The 24934-nt window shown below is 40.9% G+C and overlaps 1 protein-coding gene and 1 long non-coding RNA gene across 2 annotated transcripts in view; both read left to right on the top strand.

Moving 5' to 3' along the window:
* The window catches only part of LG08H10orf90 (linkage group 08 C10orf90 homolog), a 147784-nt gene that overhangs the window by 6655 nt on the left and 116195 nt on the right, over nt 1–24934 (top strand). The window lies entirely within an intron of this gene.
* On the top strand, nt 5461–23851 carry LOC125437383. Its single transcript, XR_007245204.1, has 3 exons — nt 5461–5575; nt 18720–18726; nt 23841–23851. It is a non-coding gene; the product is annotated as an uncharacterized LOC125437383 (long non-coding RNA).

A 24934-nucleotide genomic window follows, 5' to 3' on the forward strand; every position in this document is an offset into this window, starting at 1 on the left:
TATTATTTGTAAGCAAGAGAACAGGTATGCTGAGTACCAAGGACAGTGGCTGTTTCTCTGGGCTTGGCCATTGTTCTCCAGATATTTAGGAAAGGTGTAGCATTCTAATGTGGGACTGATAAACTTCTCCAGAGAGATGCAATTTCTATAGGCAACACAGTAGAGGGCTCTGGAGATGTATCCATTTTAGCTTGTATTGCCAGGGCACCTCTATGGAGGACTAGTAGAGCTCTGCTTCTTAAAAACAGCCCCCCTTGTCCCACCGCAGATTGGCCTGATAACAGCTGGACTCGTCCAGTCCACAGTCCCCTTCATGCTGCTCTTCCCTTCCCTTTTACTTTCCCCCTGCACTCCTTTTTCAGGGGAGATCCCTGCATACAGAAAAGAACAGGAGAGGTAGCTGCGGGGTGGCCTCCCCGCTTTCTTCCCAAGTGAGACTATGGAAAAACAGACTTCTCCTACCCAGTGGTTCATTCTAAAGCAGGGCACAAGTGCTCAGCCCATTTGGGCTGTGAAGGGAGCAGGTCAGAATGTCACCTCACTGTCTCTATTCCCCCCTGTAGGCACTCTCTCCACTGTTCAGACAGCTGACTTCCATCCCTCACCACATCAGTAATTTTCCACCCAAGGGTGCCTCTTTAGATTGCATGCACCTGTGGAGGGGAGAGCAAGGGAGTCAGTCATGTCACCAGTGGACCTCTCTACCCTTGCAGCTTAAGCAAGAGTGATGCCTCTGAGGCTGGCCTGGCAGTGGGAAGGCAGGTGCTGGTGGAGAAGCAGACAGTCAGCAGCATTGCAGCCTGACCTGTGGGAGGTGGAGGTGGGTAGGGTGGGAGGGCGCATGGCAGCTGCCTTAAAAAGGGGCAGCCATGGTTCCTCCAGTCAAGTGTGCTCAGGCACGTGACCTGGTTTGCCTCACCCTTATTATGCATCTGGGTAGGGATTGACTATTGGAGATTTGATTGGCTATGAATATATTTTTTAAAGTTGCTTTTGCAGCAGCTGCCACCACAGCACAAGGATCTGTGCTGTGTTACTAAAGTTAATTTGTGGCAATAATTTTGTGACTGGCTCCGTCTCCTTCAGCAGCCATTTTGTGACTGTATCCATGCTGTGTCGGAATTCCAAAGGTGCACACAGGCTCAAAAAAGTTTGGGACCATGAGCTAACCTTTAAAGGGAAGACTAGCACACCATAAAAATGACTGAGATATAATAATTTTTCTCTCAGATCTGCTCATTTTTATTTTGCAGGGATTTTTTACATGGAAAATAGCTTATGATCTTCCTCCCCTGCAGTCTCCCAGTTCTACCCCCTCAGGACTATACTCCCTCATACTGCTGGATGTATAATGATATGGGCTTATTTCTTATATAGGGATATGTTTCTAAGACAACATTGTTGAACATCTGGCTACCTTTGTGATAAATACACATGAAATCTGAAAGCTTGTATTCCTCTATCCTATAAGATAGTGATTCAACAAAAGATACCACTTTTCTTATTTTGAGATTTTTGTTTCCTGAGACCTACAGATAAACCTTTTCAGGTTACCATCTTCAAAGATCAGTGCCATTTGTCCCCATCTTGATGGAGATTGTAATTTATGTAACCCTTTTTTTTGGAGCTGATTTTAGGGGTTTTTTTTACTTACATCATACCAGTCTCTCTTTTTCTATTGCTGGTAACTGGGTTCTGGAAAGACTTTGGAACTCCAAAGTAATATTTTCTGAGACATTTCATTTTGTTAATTTGTTGTTGTTGTTCTGATGTTTGACATTTTCTAATCATGTACAACTCTCATTGGACTAGATTCTCTTTCTGCAGCACGGCATATTGTAGACACAATTTGCTTTAATCAGGGCCCTTGGTATTCTGAAGTACTTTGGAACAATTTCTACAGCAAATTTGAATAAATTCAGTAGCAATGTCTGACACAGTGATCAAATGTAATTGCCTGCAATTTCACACCCACAAGATCCTTAGTTGACTGCAAAATTCCTGGTACTGTGGCTTTTCACAATTTCATCACCATGGAATCATTCTCTTACAGTGACATTCAAGTCTTTTAAGGCACTTGCATGTTGGGTAGGGTTTAACATAATGTATGGAGATTCAGCCATGCAGCCATGATAGGGTTTTTTTAAACAGAAAGGGGGAAAAAACCATGAGAATAACCTAAAAGTGAGCAAGAGATAATGACACAAGAAACATACAATTCCATAGCCTCATTAAGCAACCCAAGTTTATATTGTTCATTCACGATAGCTTACCCAAAATAATTAACCTCTATAAAAGCCTCACCAGTTCTGAAGCTTTCATTAGTGGAACCCCCTGAAAAAAAATAACAGCTATTATTGAATAATTACATGTTTTCACGGTGATGGTAGAAAGTATGAATAAACTCTGGAGGAAGCATTTTCCTTGTTTGTCTATCCCTCCTGTGTTAGACTTTTTTTTTCAGATGTCTTCTCACACTTTATATTTCATCCAGAGCCTTAAACTTCTTGGCATTTCTTCCCTCTGTTTGTTTCTTTTCTCCAGCTCTTTCCTCTCCTAAGCTTTCTTTGAACCAGGCTGGCAGCTGTGGCAGAAGTCTATTAGTGCTGAGTTTCGAAGCATAAGTGCTTTCCCTGCAGTGCCACTTCCAAAGCACAACTGAGTAAGAATCTTGTTGGGTGCTCCAGAGAGCAATGATAACAAAGTTCTTCTGGTGAAGCAGCAGGAGATGGTAGTCCTGTGGACTTCAGGAACTGGGAAAAGGTAACTGGCAGCTAAGTTGTGTACAAAAACTGGCAGTCAATAGCTTTGATCACCCTGTAGGTCGAGGGCAAATGGATATGAAGAAAAGAAAGAGGAAACAAAATAGGAAATGGTTGTGTCACATGGTATTACTCGGTGAAACGATCTTTATATTTTGTTAGGCTGCTGACATGTTTTTGAGAGGATGTGGAACCTGCTGTTTTATATCTCATTCAGTATGGCTTGCACAGTGTACTTTGAAATATTCTAGCTGGCACAAAAGGTATCCTCTTAAATGCCAAGGTGGATTACTAGTACAAAAGCAACTGATTGGCTCTGTAGATCTGATGTGTGATATTTGGGTATCAGTATAATGACCATTGTAATATTTCTTGATGTTTCTTTTGAAAAAGTAGTACTTTGAAACCAGGCATTTAAATCCAGATTTTTTTGTCTTGCAGAATTGCTTTCAAATTTTGTCAAGGGAGAAAGATGGGGGTCAAGTAATAAGAATTAAGGAGAATTTGCTATTCAGTATGTTTCAAGCCATTATGATACCAACATGGTGGGAGTCCCTTTTAGAGTGGGGAATTAGCGAGAGCAGACTCTTGGCTTGGCAAAAGATTGGGTGAGCTTGAAATCTTTGTTGCCTATGTATATAAAAGTCAGCTTTTGCAAGAAATTCGCAGGCGAGTAGGTAAAGTTTAAGAATTTTATTAAAGAAAAAATAATAAAAATACAAGCACACAATAATCAATGCAGCAGAACACACACACAGTCCCAGGATATAAGCAGTGAAGGGATTGGTTGGGAATAGTGAAGAAATTGGGGGAAATCTTAAGGGTAATACTGTACCAGATCCTGAAGTGGCTTTGGGTCTGTGAAACTGAGTCCAGCGACCTGCAATGGCCTCCAAGGAAGCAGGGTGAAAAGCAGGAGGTACATAGCAGCAACTGAATCCAAAGGCAGGCTTAGAAGTACTGGACACTGGGTGCTGGGAGGGGGCTATTTTATAGGGAAGGTTGGGCCCTCTGGCCATAGAGAACTTCCTAGACAATGGAGAGTCTTGCCTTTTCAGGAAGAGACAAAAGATAGACATCAACTTCAATGCTGAGTCATTAATCTAATGGCTTGAGTATTTAGCCTGATAGGCTAAGCTGAGGGTTCCTGGAGGTGGGCAGAGAGGTGAGTCAATCATAGCTATAACATGACATTGGAAATAAGGTGATCTTTAGAGAGAAATTAGAGGAAGACATTTGGGCAAATACATTAGCAAGTCTTCTGTCTTAGTAGAGTGGGCAGTTCAGAGCTGGAGGTAGAAACACTTTTCAAGTCAGAGGCATTGTTTTCTCTTTTCCATTGGAGGAAGAGTTGCTTAAACTGGAGGAGGTCAATTAGGGCTGAAGGAAATCTCCTTGAAGGATGGGTTGGACCCATTCCAATTTTGGCCAGAGTCCTGAATTACTATTCAGGCCACATGAGAAGTGGACTTTAATAACTTATATCTAATTAGCAAGGTCACAGTCTGTGGCAGTGACAGAGCCTGAGAACCTTCTTGAGCAAAGAAGTTGGATCCAGTAGAATATTTCCATGATTTTTGTGAATTCCCCCCTCCTGCTGAAGACTGCCTATGCTACTGTGGGAGTAAGAAAATGGCAACTGCACTGATAGAAATATCTTCTGTCAGCAGAGATTAACACTGGATCCAAGATTAAGATCTTACCAGAGTGTATCTGTGTGGGAGATAGAAGCACTACAGTATCTTTTTGATCCTTGCAGTGACTGCGTTTCCCAATTTCACACAGTGTCATTTGTTCCAACGTGAATTAAAAGGAAGGGATAATGGTCAGTGGGCTTGACACGTCTTCTCAGCCTCTTTGTGACATCACGGATTTTTGCCCCAGAGAGACAGCACACCTCACGATGCATCTTGCTGCAAATTGCTGCTTCTGTACCCCTTAGTAGGGAGTCCCCTACCACCACCACACATCTCCTCTGGGGTTTTGCAGGTGACATTTCATGGGTTGAACTTTCTGTCACTTGTGCATTCTCTGAGAGCTGGGTCTGTTCCTCCTGTGCCTGTTCCTTATCCTCACTGAGAAGGGAGAGAACCTCAAAATAATTCTGAAGTTTTAAATTTCCAGAATGCTCTCTGGTCCTTCTATGAATTACATTTCTCCAATTGCTCACCTCCTCTGTTTGAGAGCTGCCATCCTCCTCAGAGATGTCCCCAGTGTGTTCTCTACCCTGTCTGCTCCATTCTGTCCAGAAAAGTCTCGTTCTTCTTAATGTGCTGAAGTGTAGATACTTGTTTTTCAAGCTGCTGTACCTTCTCTTCTAACAAAGTAACCAACTTGCACTTGCTGCAGGTAGCTACCCATATCCTCTGGCAGAAAAACAAACATTCCACAGCTATTGCAGGTGACATAAGGAACTCCTTGATGATCCATATTTAGGTGTCTTAAGTTCTGCAGAACAGATTTCTGGGCCTCCCTTTCAAAAGTCCCTCTCTACACTTGAGCACCCAACATCCAAGTTAGCCTTGCTTCTTTATAGCCTGCCCTGTTCACTGATCTACAGACCATGACCTGAGGATTGAAGACTTCTGCCCCAAGTCACTACCTTATGTTTTGCTATCTCCCCGAAGATGGGTCCTTCTGGGTAAGAACTGCTGCTTTTGAACAAGTCAGACAGTGAGTGGTAGCAAGTGGCAGTTGATTCAAATTGGCTGGGTGATTAAGCAGAATCCCCACCCCTTAACAGCTTGAGGCAAACACACAGACAACAGCAAAGGGACCTCCCACACAGACAAAAGCTTCCCCAAGCCCTCAAAGTTCATCATTTCCTATCTTTTTTACCTTCATCCTTTAGTTGGTATAATTTGGTATCATCTGCAAACTTGGCCACCACACTACCCACCCCTACTTCTAGGTCATTTATGAATAAGGTAAAGAGCACTGGTCCCAAAACGGATCCTTGGGGGACACCACTCCCGACATCTCTCCATTGTGAGAACTTCCCATTTATACCCACCCTTTGTTTCCTGTTCCTTAACCAGTTTTTAATCCCATAGGAGGACTTCCCCTCTTATTCCTTCATTGCTGAGTTTTCTCAACAGTCTCTGGTGAGGAACTTTGTCAAAAGCCTTTTGGAAATCCAAGTAGACAATGTCCACTGGTTCCCCCTTATCCACATGTCTGTTTACACCCTCAAAGAACTCTAGTAAGTTTGTAAGACAGGACTTGCCTCTACAAAAGCCATGCTGACTCTTCCTCAACAGGTCTTGCTTTTCTACATGTTTAATAATTTTTATCGCTTTAATGATAAGATTCTACTAATTTACTACAGGAACAGATGTCAAACTGACTGGCCTGTAATTCCTGGGTCCCCCCTAGACCCTTTCTTAAAGTTTGGTGTGACATTGGCCATCTTCCAGTCTTCCGAGGGATGGAGCCTGGATTTCAAGGGGGGATAAGTTGCATATTAATATGAAGGAACATCAAGCAATTCTCTACGCTTGAGCTCTTTAAGAACTCTTGGATGAATGCAATCTGGGCCAGGGGATTTGGTAGCATTTAGTTTATCAATGGCTGCCAGAACTTCTTCCTTGTCTACCACTATCTTCGCTAGTTCCTCGGATTCACCTCCTAAGAAGCTTGGTTCAGGTGCAGGAATTTTCCTCACCTCCTCTTGGGTGAAGACAGATGCAAAGAATTCGATCGATTTCGAATACCTTTAATGGCATATAAACCGCATATACATCACAAATTTAAAACAAGTTTTACAATTTCAAGCGCATTGAAATAACACCGTTTAAAAATTTAGCCACCGCTTCCAACAGATCAAGGTTGTGGCTATTTAAAAGATATATAACCTTCTGATGCAAAGAATTCATTCAGCTTCTCTGCAATCTCCCTGTCATCTTTTAGCACACCTTTTGTTCCTTCATCATCTAACGGGCCTACCGCTTCCCTAGCTGGCTTCCTGCTTTTGATGTACTTGAAGAACTGTTTGTTGCTGGTCTTGATGTTCGCAGCCATGCGTTCCTCATAATCCTTTTTTGCCTCCCTTACAGCTAACTTGCTTCTCTTTTGCCACCATTTGTGTTCTCTCTGGTATTCTTCATCAGTTAAGTTGGACTTCCATTTTCTAAAAGACATCTTTTTTTCCCTAATAATTTCCTCAACCTCCCTTGTTAACCATGGTGGCTTTCTTTTGGACTGGGCGCTGCCTTTCCTAACCTGCAGAACACATTCCAGCTGAGCTTTTAAGACTGTGTTTTTAAATAACCTCCAAGCACCTTGGACATTTTTGACTCTCTTGATTGGGTCAAATGTCTTTATAGGGGAAACAACATGAGGTACTTTTTTGACAGAAGTCACATGTTTTTTCTTAATGTGCAGCTCCACCATCAGGTCTTACCACATCTTAGCAGAAACATTTCTGAATACCTAAAGTTCAAGTGTCCTGTGAGCTCCTACAAGGTTAGAAGCCACAATTCAGATAGGGCTATTACCTTAAGACTGGTAATAATTTAAGTTGTTTCTTGATACTGGCTAAAACTATCCCATGCTTTGAGTATTTTTTTTTTTAGTAATAACTCATTTAGCAAGATTTGAATATAATCATGTTTTGGAGAAAACTTCTGTAGGCCTGTTTTAATAGATTTTGGGTCAAGACTTATTTTTAATGCTTTTGAAAGAAGGACCACTTGTATTTATGTGGTAGTCTATGAAGTAAGTACATATCTAGGCTACATGAGGCCAGAGGTTAAATTAATTAGAGGATAGAGACATATGAATGAAGTACGGAAGTAATCCTTGCCTCTTTCTCTAAAATGGAATTATAACTACGTGATCTGTTCTAGAGTGTGGCTACTTTAAATTCATTCTGATGGATTTTTACAAAAATGACTGTTTGAACACCCATCACAGGGAGCTAATGTGGAAGGAATTAAATAACAGAGTTGCAGAGAGAAAAGAAACTTCTAGTGAAAGTGGAGTTTTTGCTTTAAGGTTTCTTATGTAAAATAAGAACTCCATACAGAGCAATATAAAATGTACTCCCCCTCCTATATGCTTTTGGCAGAGAGAGCTGCAGTACTGTTGGGTTACAGGTATTGTCATGGATAATGTTATGGAGATTTATTCCTAGCTAGAGGCTGAGCATGGTGTCCTTTTACCAGTTCTGGATGAAATATGAATCTCTTCTTTTATAACTTTACAGGCATTCACAAATATTGTGTAATTTCATAGCCGTTTTATGGTAGATTAGAATGTAAAATTGACTCGAGTATAGAAGAAGAGTTATTTCTATTGCAATTTCTCTCGCTCACATTTATGATGCATGGCAAGTATCTCCTGAGACATTAGACACTTCTCAGGTAGAAACAGAAAAAATAATCATCATTTTGGCTTGATACTAATTTCATTGCAACTTGGCACACCTACCAGTTCTGGTTGCTTATGTTAAGCAAGGGTATTGACCCATATATTTCATCCGGACACTGTCTTAATCTGAATGTTATGTTCTTTTGAATAGTCGTTGCATTATTTTATACTCCAAGTGGCAGTTTAATGATCAATCCTTGATTGTTATTACAATTACAAAATAAAATGCAGCTTAGTAAGACTGAACCGTATGTTCCTATTATCTCCTGTCCTCTATGTGATATCACTGAAAATCTGCAAGGGGGTGAGTTATGTTAACATCTCTCACATATATCCCACTACCTTTCTGTTGTCAACTTTTTATAAATATATCGGTCTAGTGGATGGGTCAGTTCATGCATCTGACAAAGTGAACTCTGACTTATGAAAGCTTATACAGGATTAAATTTTGTTAGTCTTTAAGGTGTCACTGGACTCCTGCTTTATTTTTCTTGCTCACAACTACCCATCTGGAATTGTCCTCCCTAGTGCTCTTTGGACAAAGCAGATAACATACAAGCCAGGCCAATCACTGTTCATTTGGTTGTCCCTTGTCCTACTACAAAGGATGAAGAAAAAACCTAATGCTTTTAAAGATGCTTTTACAATTGTAAGTGCTTCAGTGAGGTCTTGTAAAAGCTCTGAGCGTTCTACTTTCAGGAGCTGTAAGCTTTTTTTTCTTTGCAAAAAACATCTGAAGTTTTATGCAGACTCTTCTCTCATGTTATTTATGAGGTCTGTAATGTAATCAGCACTACCTAATATGATATTCCATTCTATTCAAGCAGCAGCATATCAGTTTGTTAACAAAAATGAAAGGGGAAAGAAGCCCAGATCTTTTGCATATTTGAATAATGTAGACATACCATGGCCAAAAGAGTCTTTTCACATTTTCCAGTTCTTTATCATCCTGCATGTGGCAAGCATAACTTTTGTAACAGCCATCCTAGAAATGGCTGTGTTGATTTAGAACTAGTGGGTTTTTCACTGAACTATGAATAGTAACCTGCCTTTATGTTGAGGTTTACAGGTTGATTTAGCTTTCTGTGGTCTGTCATTAAAAAGTCAGTTTGGCAAAATGTTCAAGTCTACCATTCTCTGAGACATTGCTGAAAAACATGTCAAGATGGAGGCTCCTATTTAAATGGTGACTCTAGAGTCTAGGAGTAAGGTGCTCCTGTATGGAAGTCATGTAAGTTAAGAGAAGAATACATTTCATGTGTATCAAATGCGTCTCCTGGGATAGTTTAGTGCAGTAATGCTGTATTGATAGTAAGCCATACGTACCACCAGTGAAACCTTAGGATGGAAGATACCAATTGCTCAGTAAAGAAAACTGGGCAGAGTTGAAGGTATGGCAGGTGAGGTAGTCTTAGGCTGCTGTTCTTGCTCCAATCTGATTCCAATTCTGAGCTAACATACCTTTCCTACTGAAGTCAATGGAGAGTCCAAGGTAACCTTCTACCCCTCTGTCTCTCGCACCCAGCTATAATGAAAAATAGGATTTCAGTTAAAAAGACACTCAGTGTACCATTACACATATAAAACTCAACTAGGCAATGTGTATATCAAAACTACAGCATATATTTGCAGAGCCATATGTGTAAAAGTAGGAACTTTGTGATGCAGAACCAAGATGAACTGACACTTAATGTAAAGGGGACATTTTGCAGGAACAAGGAATAGCCAAGTACAGCAATAGAGTAGGAAAGACAGGTAAATCTGTCCTCACCTCCACTACTGAAACTGGAACTGGTTTAGTATCTTGTTCTGTTCCAGTGTGTATTTGGTTTTTCTCAGGCCTTCCTCTCTAACTGATGTCGCTCCTACTTCTTTGTTCTTTTTCATGCTTACAGGGGACTTTTAACCCTCTCAGTGGTATACATGAGGCAGTGATGCAGTGTCCTTGGTGGCAGTGCATTGCTTCTACATTGCATCAACAGCCTGTTGGGCTGATCAAATGACAGGATCAACACATAGCCTGCCACAGCAGGTTTCCTGGCACAGTTGTAACAAAGATGACCGCCCAAGTGTACTGTATATAGCAAGAACGTACTTATCTCTTAAGGAAGATAGAAATGGGGGGGGGGGGAGAAGGGAAGAAGATGCCAGGATGGACATGTATTTAAAATCAATCACAAGCTGATTCTGTGTTAGCAGATGGCATGCTAAAACTAACACTACAATAACTAAGTCACATGCACCCAGTAGCATAATGGACAGCTAAATAATATCAGGAACAAAGAACTAGTGAAGAACCTACAGCTACTCCCACAGACTTTGGCACTGCTCACTTGCCAACAGTAACTAGAAGGAAAGGCCAGAGATCTTCTTGGCCCAGTGGTTAGATGGGCAGTAGCTCGATACCTGTGACCATGAACTTTCTTTTGAACCGTAGTCTGAATCTTCTGGCAGTCTAAACACCAGCAGCCTACAAACAACCACCCTTTTGCAAGGGAATACATCAACAAGCAAATTGGGATGGCCATTCCAGACATGACAACTACCCAAGAGAGGTTTATTAATGCTTTGCTTCTGGGGGTGGGTGGTGGACATGAGTTGAGAGAGTTCTGAGAGAACACAGTCAGCAGGCTTCATGTGCAGGAGCGGAGAAACAAAATAAGCCTTTTGGGGGCCCATAAAATTGAATAGCTTTAAAAATGCGCCACCTGCAGGCCAACACGCGAAAAATGCCAAAAAATACACACAATTTTTGTCCGTACATTCCCGAAATCACCCAAATTCGGTCCGAATCTGGTATTTGTTACATCTGAATCTCTAACTCTAATTTCAGGTGTGAAAGAGAAACTACTGTTTTGTGTGTGAGAGAGATAGTGCAAGAGAGAGAGAGAGTGTTCTGCAAGCTAAACTGTTTTTGTTACAAATTCATTTTGTTGGTTTTGTTATTAATGCTTACTTGTAGGTGAGTAGCAGTACAACAAGGGTCAAATCTCCACTACCGTCTTAGCCAGGTTTCAGAACACAAACTAACCAGGTTTGAGGGATGACCTCCCCAGTCAAATCCCCACTACCGTCTTAGCCAGGTTTCAGAACACAAACTAACCAGGTTTGAGGGACGACCTCCCCGGTCCACTACCGTCTTAGCCAGGTTTCAGAACACAAACTAACCAGGTTTGAGGTCGTTTGTGTTCTGAAATCTGGCTAAGACGGTAGTGGGGATTCGACTTGGGAGGTCGTCCCTCAAACCTGGTTAGTTTGTGTTCTGAAACCTGGCTAAGACGGTAGTGGGGATTCGACCAAGAACTGAAAACCACAGTTCTGTAGTGTTGATTGGGGCTTTGAAACAAATAACTGATCTCTTCTTCCATTGGCTTCACCTTCTATTATTTCTCTCAAGTGTTATGGGGTTAACATGACTATCCTTCAAGGAGGTAAAATTACATTCTGATAATTTCAGTGCCACATAAAATCTGGACGGTAAACCTTTGTGGATTGTTACTTCCTCAGAAAAACAATGAATTTTTATTAAAGTGAAATAGTTTTATTAAAGTATAGTTTTATTAAAGTGAAATAGAAGTTTCAGCAAAAAATGTTTATGTAGTGTCCCCCTCGTCCCCCATGCTTCTTATTTTATTTTTGGTCTGCGTTCAGATTCTAGAACAGGGGTAGGGAACCTGCGGCTCTCCAGATGTTCAGGAACTACAATTCCCATCAGCCTCTGTCAGCATGGCCAATTGGCCATGCTGGTAGGGGCTGATGGGAATTGTAGTTCCTGAACATCTGGAGAGCCGCAGGTTCCCTACCCCTGTTCTAGAAGCAAGGAAGGATGGTCTTGCTTTTTTTAAAGTTATATTTTGTATCTGCTTTGCATTTAAAAAAAATGTTCTGTAATTAGTAGTTTTATCCAAAGTCATACAAAAGGTTTTTTTTCACATTAAGTATTTGAAGGGATGCTATGGTCACTTGTTACATAACAGAATCAGCATGACTGTAATATCCCCATGGCCTCATTCCATGATGCTTCAATAATGCAGGATTGCAGAAGTAATGTGAGAAAGAGGGAAGAACTATACCAGTTTAAGAGTTTGGGTCATGGAGTTGGAATGGGAATAATTCCTCTCACATGATCCTGCACCTCTGCTTGCATAGTTTGGCTTCGGAGTTCTAAGCGTAACAGAAGGATGTGCTACTAGCCAATAGCTAATCTGCCTAAGAGTGCATTTCAATTCACCCTTCAGAAGCTGAACTTCCAAGTAAAACTATCAGGTTTCTTGAGTAAGCCTGTGTTTGGGCAAGCTTAAATTTGCAAGAGGCCTTTGACTGGTCTTTTATTTTATGAGATAGATGTATCCAAATTGTCTCCTGTTTAGCTTTAACATTAGGGAATGAATATTGAAATATATAAAGTCTGAACTAGAGTATTAGCTGTATAGATTCGTTGCTCATAAGAGTGACGAGACATGCAAACCTCTGACTCCATGTGGACAGCTACTGTATACAATGTGAAGGGAATCCAGCTTCCTGTTGAATCTTTTATGATTTTTATTTTCAGGAGGATTCAGTTCTTTCCTTTCTGAGAACCAGGTATTACTTTGGAAAAATACTCTTTTTTCTATTTCCTAGCAGAGTTTCACATTCTATGTCTGAACCTTAGTTGATGTGTTTGGAAATAACCTGACACATTATGTAGTAGTTAGGTAGATAACTATTTCTCCTGGGACCTATCCATTTTTGAAAAATGGCTGAGTTTCCTGTGTGAATATCTACAGTTTAAATATATTTACTATTTAGATACTGTGACAGACTGCTTAAGAAAGGGTTAATTTCAAAGTGTAGTTCTGTCAAATAAAAATAGTCTAATGAGTTAACTCAGAGCTCCACCTGATTAGCTGGCTGCTGCTGCAGCTGTCTATAAGGGCCAGAGGGTGTATGTTTGTGAAGCAGATAGGGAAAAGGCAGAGAAAGTAAGCCAGAAAGGCTGAGAGAAAGTTCTCAGAGCTGAAAGAGCTTTGGTGTATAGCCAATTTTGTTAAAGTGCCAAAGGAAATATCATCACAGGGACAATAATTACAACATACGGAGGGCTTGGTTGTAGGTCTTTGCAGAGAAAACACCTAGATACGGGACCGTGGGGTCTCTGAGGGTGTGTGTTATTTAATTGGCAGAGTCAGGAGTGGATTCCAATTGTAGTACCCCAGAGCCCTGCTCTGAGAAGCCCACTGTGCCTTTCTTTAGTGGAAGGAGTAGGTTATTTAAGTATTTGTCTGCATCTGGGAAAGGAAGATTTTCCCTGAAGAAAGTAGTTTAGTGAAGGAAGTTTTATTTAAACTGAGTCAAAGATCTATCTGTTACAACTAAGGTGTTTAACTAAAAACTGCCTGTAACAACTAAAAGATTTATCTACATATTTCTGCCTAAGAAAAAGAAAAGCTTAACTATCTCTATAACATCTATTCTTGTAAATCTGTAAATAAACATTCCATCTGTTTGTTAATAAACCTCAGAAGTCATTTAAGAGTGCCCAATCCCTCCTGATAAGAGCAATCAGTTTTGTAGGGAAAAGTGAAATCTCCACACAGTGTTAACAATATTCCCTCAGAGCGGCAGCTAGAATAGCCTGACAGGATCTCCTGAAGAGCTTGGGTGTGTGCCTGCTTGCTCTCTGTTCAGTCCCTGGGCCACTTTTAATAGTGGTGGCTTGGGGCGACGATATTATTACAGATACATTACAGGAACACTTACAGTGTTGGTCTTATTTCTTCCCTTTTCTTCATACAACACTCTGTGAGGTAAGTTAGACCAAAAGTGATTATCTGGAGGACACCCAATGATCTTCCATGGTAGAATGGATAATTCAAGCTTGGGTCACACAGATCCTAACCCAGCACTCTAATTGCTACACCATACCAGCTGTCATAGGTCGATTCTGCACTTGCGTTATTGACCTAAGTTCGAGCTGCGTTTGACCTAAGTGCTCCGCACAACCACTGGGGTTGACGTAGCTTTGTCCCAGCTTCGCCCCGTGTAACGGTCAAATTTCTGAATCTACTACTTTTTGGGGAACCACACTCGAATGCAGCTTCATTCCAGTAAAGTGCGGAATCTCTGCCGCCAGGAGTCGTTTTTCAGCCAATCATAGCTGAGTGTTTTGGGCATGCGTAGAGCTGGAGAACCGCTGTGGCAAAAAGCGATCCCAACGGAAACAGCGACTCATGCCACATTTCTGACAAGAGGCGGGAGCTATGCAAATCTCGCCCTCATCTGTATGGCGCTTTGTCGCGTGGCCTCTACGGGGTCGCGTTTCCCGCTGTAGAACAGTAGCCAATCGGAACAGAGTGGCGAAGAGGCACAGGATGATCCCCCCCTCCAAGCTGGGATCAAGCTGGTTGCAGTGGGGAACAACAATGGCTTAGACCTAGGTCAGTACCCTTCTCAGGGAACTGGGTCGAACCTATTATTACTCGTGTGCGGAATCGCCCATATTTTCAAACTGTTACAAGAAAGGCAACCAGTGTATGTGTTGGATGCATGCATAGGTATCAATGTGCATAAAAAGAAGTTTCTGTATTGTTGCTATATGTGTGCTGCCTGAATGCTTAGAGAGAAACCAAAAAGTTTCTACCATGGCCTCTGCTGTCTCTTCTGAAACCAAGCCTGTCTATTGATACATCAGATTTATACCCATGTGACTTAATATTGGGATTTACTAGGGGCACTTTCGCACATGTAGAATAATGCACTTTCAATCCACTTTCAGTGCACTTTGCAACTGGATTTTACTGTGCAAAATAGCAAAATCCACTTGCAAACAATTATGAAAGTGGGTTGAAAGTGCATTATTCTGCATGTATGAAAGTGCCCTAACACTTTCTGCTGGTTCACTGAGTAGTAAGAGCTTCCCAGGTATTTCATTTGGTTTTACTAGAGATTCAGACACCACTCGTCCCTGTCCAAGCTTTCTTACTTCTCAGAGTTGTAAATAAAGTTCAGTTGCCTACCTACATAACCAACAGTACAGAAAATGGTTCAGAACATACCACAGAATGGATTGATTTTTGTAATCACATTTCTTCAAATAGTGAATTTTGCTAATTGTAACTGATCCCTCCCCTTTTCAAGGAAAGCTGGCTGCCCCATACATTTTCTTCCAAATCTGCCATCAAACCAGTTGCTACACACTACAGCTAATGTCCATAATTTGTTTACAAAACAAGGAGAACAGCTTCTATTTTTCTGTGTGTTTGAGTGGAGGGAGCCCAGACATGCGAGTTTATTTGTGTAGCCCAAATAATTCAGTGTACACAAATAAGAGTATCACACACATGCATTTTAAACGTATATCTTTATAGAACACTTATTAATTAATGAAAAAAAATGCATATGTTTATGTTAAGGAGACGATGTACCTTTAAAAGCCAAAGGATTCCTGTGTGGCTGAAATTTAGCCTTAACTCTTCTGTTGTATCTGCTATTACAAATGTAGCCAAGGAATATGTGACCTTACATAACATTATTACATGCTGTCAGAACTAGGGAGAGGAGAATGCATTAAGGTCTGAACAGCACACAGCAAGCTTTAGAATTTCCTGTTCTTTGAATCTGTCAGGCTAGTCACATTTTTTTAAACTCAATCTTTTTTGATTAATTAAAATCTAAGGAATGCCTGAACTTCAGGTTAATCCACTCAAGGTGACTTTAATTAGTTTGATTTTAATTTGCCATAAATATTGCCACTGCAGAACACAGTGCTTAATTTTCAGTTCTTCTAAGCAATGAAGCACTTTATAGACATCACTACAGACATATATTTTCAATCAATACCACTTTTGGAATTGGGAGAGCTAATTGGACCTGCACTGCTTCTCAACTCAGACCAAAGAGGACTGCATTGGATAGAGAAAGGTTTGTATCAGCCACTAAATAGTCCTAGGCCCCTTCCGCACACCCAAAATAATGCATTTTCAAACCACTTTCACAATTGTTTGCAAGTGGATTTTGCCATTCTGCACAGCTTCAAAGAGCACTGAAAGCAGTTTGAAAGTGCATTATTCTGCATGTGCGGAATGAGCCCTAGAGTTAGGGCAAGCATTACTTGCCATGTGGATTCTACAGAAAACTGAAAATTCCCCATCTTTTAGAACTGATTGATTTGACCATCCTTACCAGAAGTCAACATAGGTGGAGAACCAAGAATAGTTTCTATGCAATATTTACTGTATGAGAGCTGTACTCCATATAGTAAGAGGTCCTGGATACATCATGGTGATTGAGAATCGGGGGGATGCTGTTTCTGGCATTGTACTTCAAAATTTAATGAGCCATAGTTCAGTCTGAAATTTGCTTTCTACGTCAAACCTGGCCTCTTAAAATATTAATAATGAAAATTATACAAACATTGTTGGATGTTAGGGTGATCTGGTTGTGAGATCTGTCACCCCATTGATTGCCAGGGTTGAGTCAGTTGATCTGACTGGCTAGGCAGATGTCCTCTACCTCCCTCACTGCTCCATGTGCATCCCTCCCGAAGCTGCACACTCGGTGGAAGAGGATGACCATCCCAGATAAGAAGATTGTACTGTTCTTTGGTCAAAGGTATATGGTAGTTGCATGCCCCTGCTAGACCCTTGAAACAAATGTTTATGTATATGTACAAGTTATATTAATTCCTTCTCTGTTGTGTGTTTCACTAATGGCATTACAACTCAAAACACCTGCCAGTTTGACTCACTTCCCTGGGGAGGCAACCAGTGAGTTGACAGGCTATTCAGCTGTGAATATGTACAGGAACAGGGTATTTACAACAACCAGAAGCCAATTCCTAGCTAATAAAGGATCCCCTGTTGAAAAAAATTACCCAGCAAAGTGGGGTTTTTTTGGGGGGTGGTGGTGGTGGTGGTGAATCAGAAGCAGACTCCCAGATAATTAACTAGACATTAGATTCTTCTCATCTCTCATCCTCCTGCAAGCTTAATAAGATACAGCAAATTTAGGAACTGAGGCACTGCACTGTCCAACTGATTTTCCTTCTCTTCTCTCTATTCAATGCTGTGACTTGGACTGCAGAGGAAAGGGGGAGACACCAGCACTGTCGCTTCTCCCTGTTGCAATGCAGACAGTGCAGATAGTAAAATAGTATATCTGATCCTGGCCAGTTGAGGGAGGGGAGAAACAAGCGGTCCCTTTTGCACTGAAAAGGTTAAAAACATTTTGTCTGCCCCTGAGGGAAGAGAAGCAAAGTGTTTGCCTTTTGCAGTTCATAGTTCAAAAGCTCTGCCTCTGTCCCTGCCCAGTTTTAACAGGAGGGATGTTTGACAGACAGGAGAAAATTCTGCCATCTTCACCATTCAGCTCAGACCAATTATATTTGAAATGCTGGATGGTACAGAGGAAAAAAAAGCCTGAGGCGATTTAACATCCAGTGACCAACTGAAGAAAGGGAAATTGGGTTTTGGAGGTAGAAATGATTGGAAGTAAAACTACTAGCAAAGGATGAAAGCAAAAGATACTCATTGATAACATTTTAATTCACATTTTCTTGATTTGTGATGAAAACCACAAGGAGGTTCATAAGAATCCATTTCATAGAAATATGCATTAATAATGAAAATATGCATAATACTTTAAGACATAGAAATTTGAAATCATGGTTCCACCTAATTGACCTTAAACACTGTAGTAATGGCTGTAATGCAAATAGTTATGTCCTTGACCCAAAAAAACTTTTAAACTGTTAGAATCCACCTCAAGACTAGAATTTCATGGCTTCATAAGGGCTTAATTAAAGCTTTGTAATTTTTGTAATGGCTTTTTAGGTGTAAAATTATGTGATCAGTGCCAGACTATACAGACAAATATTGGGCATGGAAACAGCAGAGAGAGTGAGGGATCAAATGTGACATCATCGAAAGATGTCTGTAAGTGAGCACAGTTTCTTTAGCTAATCCTTCTGAAAAATATAGCTTTTACAAGAAAATAAGTTTGACATTCTTTGATCTAATCCATGGGTACACTATGTCTCTATTCCACACTCTTAAGATTACAGTTCACAATGAATCATTATCCCTTGTGGATGAATTGCACCCTTAAGGTTATATACTTCTCTGGATTCAATGTCTTACTGAATGATAAAAAAATTCATTTGTAATTACGTGGAATATTCCTGCTTCTTTTGAAAATATCTTACAAGGCAAGCTTACTCACTGTAATGCTTCTACTACTAAAAATATTAGCAACCTGTTCATTTAAATTATGAGACTTTTGATGATACTGTTATGGAGGTAGATCAGCATTTGGAAATTACTGTTTTAAAGGACCCACCTGATATTGTATATTTGCTCCAAAGATTTTAAAAATACATTTCTAGGCACAGATTGGAAAAATTCGAAATGGAAGAATATTGTATGCTGTATTGTTATGAGAGACAGCACAAAGGTATGTTCTGTGATATGTTTATGATTCTATTGAGAGTAGAAGCAGAGAGAATTTCAATTCAGTAAAACAGGAAAGAGATAAAAATTTAGCAATGTTTTGCAAGGGAACTACAGTTTTATTTACAAGCACATTTCTGTAACATTATAGTTTCCAAAGAAAACCAGTATAATGTGAAAATTGTGGAAGTAACATTTTTCAAATTTACAAGTTTTAAAATTGACATCCAGATGCTGTAATTTCCAGTGTCAAAAGTCCAGTTTTATCTGAAGACCTCCCAGATCCTTCTAGGAGCTAGAGGAATTGAAGCTCAGTTCTTGTAATCAGTACAGTGGTACCTCGGTTTTCGTTGATAATTTGTCCGAAAGGAATTGACGAAAACCGAAATCAACGAAAACCGAGGCACCATTTCCCATAGGAATCAATGTAAATCCAATTAATCCGTTCGAGGCACAGGGGGTGACATCAGGGGGTGTCACTGCCCAAATAAGGAGCTCCCTGTGCCTCCTGGCTGGGCTTCCTCAAAACCCAGCCGGTTTTGGTTTTCGTGGACTTTTTCTGGGCAAACTTTTTCTGGGTTTGAGAACGAAAACTGAGGCAATCCACGAAAACCAAGACAAATTTTGCCAAGAAAAAGTCGACGAAAACTGAAACCAACAAAAAACAAAGTCAGTGATAACCGAGGTACCACTGTATGGCCCCTTCCGCACACGCAAAATAATGCGTTTTCAAACCACTTTCACAACTGTTTGCAAGTGGATTTTGCTATTCCGCACAGCTTTAAAGAGCACTGAAAGCAGTTTGAAAGTGCATTATTCTGCATGTGCAGAATGAACCTATGTCACTGCTGCTAAATAGCCTACTTATTTATTTTACAATAGACGTTTTAAAGTGAAGCAGTGGGAGAGGCTGTGGCTATGTGGTACAGCATCTGCTTTGTGTCCATCAGATTCTACATTCAGTACCTGTCATCTCCAGGATCAGGTAGTAAGTACAAAAAAATATTCTGGGGAACCTGGGAGCTGCTGCTAGTCAGAATAGACAATACAGCTTTGGTAGACCAATGGCCTGATTCACTACAAGGCAGCTTCATGTATTCATGTAGAAGGGCTATGACTCAGTGGTCATCATCTTATGCAGACTTTCAATGATTTATTTATTTTATTATTTATTATTTCGATTTTTATACCGCCCTGTCCCCGAGGAGCTCTGGGGACAGGGCGGTATAAAATGATGATGATGATGATGATGATGATGATGATAATCATACATTTTGTTTGTATCCTGCCTCCCTTGGACACGCTGGGCTCAGGGTTGCTTGCGACAGGGATATGTACAATACAATTTACTTTAAAAATTTAAAACCACAATGAACATTAAATACTAATAACGCAAACATTCTTGAGTTGATGTTAACTCAGTCTAGCATTGTGCAGTATATTAGAATGGTACACATCCAAGAGCAGAAGTAGAAGGAGGAAGTGGGGAGAGGGGGAGGCCAGGCTCTGATTTTAACTGATGCTGTCCTCAACAATATGCCTGGTGGAATATTTCGGTTTTCAAGCTCTGCAGAATTGCACAAGATCCCACAGGACTCAGGTGTCACCTGACAGAGAGTTCCACCAGGTTGGAGCCAGGGCTGAAAAAGTCCTGACTCTGGTCAAGCACAGTTGGATAGATAGGGATTACTAACAGGTTAGATGAAGTTGAGTGTAAAACTCTGGGGGGGGAGGGCATATAGGGAGAGTTGGTCCCAAAGATACAAAGGTTCCAGACCGTTTAGGGCTTTAAAAGTTAACACCAACATATTGAACCTGATCTGGAATTCAACCTGGAGCCAGTGCAGCTGGCAGAGCACTGGTGTTATATGTGCTCTATATGGAGTCCCTGTTGGGACCCTCACCACTGCATTCTAAACATGTTGCAGTTTCTGGAGCAATCTCAAAGATAGCCCTGCATAAAGCAAGTTATAGTAATCCAACCTAGAGGTGACCGTTGCATGGGTCACTGTGGTTATATCAGTTTGAGTCTGGTAGGGTGACAGATGCGAAACCTGTTGGAGGAGAAAAAATGCCAACTTGGTTATCTGCATGACCTGGGCCTCTAAAAAAAGCAAGGCATCCAAAGTCATTCCCAAATTCTTGGTGGAGGGAGCTGTTATAGCTGAACCCTATCCAGAGTGGGAAGCTGAACCTCCTGATCCAAGCCTCTCACCCAGCCATAAGATCTCTGTCTTTGATGGATTCAACTTCAGATGACTCTTTTATCTACCTTGCCACAGCATCCTAGCACACAGTAGGCTTTCTGGAAAAAAAAATGCAACCTGCAGAAATTTACCAATCCACTGGGCACATATTCATATTTCACTGGATGACTTGAGTGATTTAGTGTGCATCAATGTTGTTTGTAGTCAGAAGGAATAATTGGTCCAAACTTCTGATGTAAAAAATACCTTATCATAGGGTTGCTAGCCAGCTACTGGTGGTAGTCTGGGGGTGGGGATGCAACAGGGGATGGGGACATCACACCCCTCTAGGAATCACTGGAATCATTTCCAGTGATTCCTTGAACAAATGGATGTCACCTCCTGGTTTTCTCTAGAAGTAATATCCTGTCATCACAGCGGTGTTTTTTTAAAGCATTATTCTTCTCCCACTGACTGAAGGAGTGGTGGCCAGATATGGGAACTTGCCCTGCCCATGGAGGGAAAATGGCAGCCTCACCTCAGTAGCATCTCCCAAACTCATAATTTTATCCCTATTCCCTCTGATTTTTGCCGGAGCTCTGAACTTATCTTAGTAGCTGCATGGTGAGATCACAACAAAAGGGCTGCTAAAACCAATACATATGGCATGAAAATATGGATGGTGACAAATTATATCAGTCTAGAAACAGTCAAATTGGAACAGTACACATTTTCTATGATGATTATGTGAAGTAAAGATATTGGTGTGATTTTTCATCAAGTTTCCAGGTTTGGTAGTTTAAAAAAGAAAACTTTTTAAAAAGCATGTGGCAATATAGTTGAGAACAATGTAGGACATAATGGATCATAAATTCATGCACGTATGACTCATACAAAAGGAACAAAAGCTTTCAGAAGTACTGCTGTTTTCTCATTGTCAGGGTAGTATGCCGGTATAGAAACCTTCACATTAAAAAACAATTTCTAATGTCATCTCAGTTTGTCTCACCATGTGGAAAAAAATGCAAAAGTGCTCTGCAGTCTTATCAGTCATTCAGGAATTTATCATTTAAACACGATCAACAGGCTGGATCTTACTCAGAGGGCCATTCACTTTGTAAGCTCATGCAGATGATTCAGACTACCATGAGGTAATATACGCATTTCTTGTAGGATAAACTGTGACCCTTAACACTGTTAAGATTTGTGGTTATTAACAGGCTCTGAACTAGCAATCTTTTTGCAGCTTTTTTGCAGGAAAACCTACTGGTTTATCAGTTCCCACAGCCACTTCAAGGCATTTCATGACAAGGCATTTCATTTCAAACATTTGCACTGTTTTTTTTCTTGTTTCCCCTTGCTAATTTAAAGACTACCTCTAGCCTGAGAATATCTCTCCTCATACAGATGGTACTGTACTGTACTAAAATCCCTGCTCCTACCTAAAAATTACCTGGTTTCTAGAAAAGCCAGCTTTTGAGTTCCAAAATACTTGCTCTCTGAGCAGGCCAGTAGATAGAGCTAGGCAGAGTCTGTTAGCCTTGATTTGTTTTTCATGATGCGTGGACATGTCTGCAGGCAAGTTGTTTGTTCCTATGGAGAAGCAGAGGGCTCTACAGACCAAAATACGATTCATTCAGTGATAGTGAATGAGATTTTGTTCTACGCCAAACCGGAGAAAGCGTTGGTGCCCTTTGAATATGGGAATATGCAGGTATGCCTCTGACAAGTCGATGGATGTTAGAAACTCATTTGGCTGAAGTGAATCTGCTACGGCATGCAAGTTCTCCATCCTGAAATGACGCAATTTGACAAACTGGTTTATGAATTTTAGATCGAGGATGGCCCTCCATGTTGCCGGCAGCCATTTTAGTCACATGTTTCTTTTTCATGGCTAAATTGCTATTAGGAGGGCTTGTCTGATGGTGGAGATTCTCCATGGGAGACTGGGAGTGGGCAGCTCTGACTGGGGACGTGCCCACCCACTGTGGCTGTGATGAGGCTCCAGCTTGTCCCTTCTCTTCTTGCCAAGGCATGATTGAGCCTCGCTCTGCCCAGTTCCATTGGCCGCTTGTTTGTCACTTAGTGCTAAAGGCACTGAAGGTTGTTTGCTGCAGCCCTCTGCCAGTCTCACACAGACAGAGACAAAGGAGGAATTAGGACATAAGACAAGAATTGTAAAGATAAAGCTCAGGTGCACCTGAACCAAGCTTCCTAGGAGGCGAATCCGAGGAACTAGTGAAGATAGTGGTAGACAAGGAAGAAGTTCTGGCAGCCACTGATAAACTAAATGCTACCAAATCCCCTGGCCCAGATTGCATTCACCCAAGAGTTCTTAAAGAGCTCAAGCATGAAATTGCTGATCTTCTCACTTTAATATGCAACTTATCCCTGAAATCAGGCTCCATCCCTGAAGGCTGGAAGATGGCCCATGTCACACCAATCTTTAAGAAAGGATCTAGGGGGTCTTCATTTTTATATATACTGAGACATTTATCCATAAAATGGAAGTCATGCATCATTATTTTGGAAAATGCTGTCCTGTATTTAAGTCCACCCAGTTTTACTTGGACAGAAACTTTTGCACCTCAGTAAGTGAACCTACTGCCTCACAAAACTCTGAAACATGTTCATGATTAATAAAGTTATTCCAGCCCCAGGCTCTGTGAGCATCTGCAAAAATGGGTCAAAAACCAATATGCAGCTGCCTTAAGGCACTATTGGCTTATTAACACAGCTTCATTGGTTGTTGTGGCAGTTATTACTTTGCTTAGCCATGGCTAGATGATGTATTTGCTATACATTCTTGGTCAACATTTCAAATGCTCTTTTGCTTTATCAACATTTATAAATACATATTTTATCAGAACGTTTTTGCCAGTTTCCCTTGAAGGGGAATCATCCCCCCTGCCCAGATATCTTTAAACTGGTCCTCTGTTTTTAGAGACACTTTTTGCTGAGGGAAATGCTTGAAGTTTTTGTGGATATGAGTGACTTTACTTTGTATTGTGAATTGTTGTAGAGGTGACAAACCTATAGGCCTTGTTTATATATTTTCTTCAGCCTCTAGGTTCAACAACAACTTTTAGGTATAGACACAAATGCCGTAGGCGTACTGAGAATATATGTCTCAAAAGAGTAGCGTGAAAGCAAGACAGAGAGGCTCACAGACAGTTTTTCGCAGCATATACAAAGCATGTGCCTGCTTGACATTTGCACTGAGACATTCTTTGATTAAAGTTGCCATTCTAAGCATATTTATCAGGAAATAAGTCCTGCTGAACTTGATAGATGTTTCTGAAAAATAAGACTGGACTGACAGAGATCTACTTCTTCCACATAGGCTTGCCAGGAACAGCTTGTCAACTGGTGAGGGGACTTAACGGAGGGAATGGGAGCCTGCCAGTGACATAACAACATCATGAATATAAGTTGATTTTACTCCTTTTGCTCCCAGAAGTGTCATCGAGATGTTGCTGAGGACACTGGGGATCTCTGGCATTTGGGCAAAACTGTTTCAATCATCTTTCACCCACTGGCCTACTAAGCAGCAGCAGGGAGTTCCTGCTGGCAGCAGGGGGTAACTTGCCCCATCAGGGGGACAGCAGCCCTGCTTCCACAACCAGCAGCAGAGAAACTGCCAACACCCCAGTTATATCATAGTTCCATTCAAAACAAAGAAGTTGCATGTTCATTGTATCAGTGGTTTTGATTTGATTTGATTTAAATCTGAGGCTCATTCCGCACATGCAGAATAATGCACTTTCAAACTGCTTTCAGTGCTCTTTAAAGCTGTGCGGAATAGCAAAATCCACTTGCAAACAGTTGTGAAAGTGGTTTGAAAACGCATTATTTTGCGTGTGCGGAAGGGGCCTGAAACGTAACTTAGCAACTGAATTTCATAGAGCATGTAATAAATCCCACAGCATCATGTCAGCATTTAATGCTCAATGTAAATCTGCAAGAAGGCAAATTATTAAAATATTTTTCTCTCTGCATTAGCCCTTTACTTCTTCATATTTGAATGCAGTGTTTGTAGGTTCTGAGTTCTTTGGTTTGTGTAAACATGAGGATTTTATTTGTTGCTAAGCAACATTTTTTTTGCCTTCTCAGAAATGGTAGCATTGTTGTCTAGTGTGAGCAGTCCAGGTCAGATACGGCCAGTATGACTAACAATGTAGAACTTTCT

The sequence above is a fragment of the Sphaerodactylus townsendi genome, linkage group LG08, assembly GCF_021028975.2.
Source record: "Sphaerodactylus townsendi isolate TG3544 linkage group LG08, MPM_Stown_v2.3, whole genome shotgun sequence".
Taxonomy (NCBI): Eukaryota; Metazoa; Chordata; class Lepidosauria; order Squamata; family Sphaerodactylidae; genus Sphaerodactylus; species Sphaerodactylus townsendi.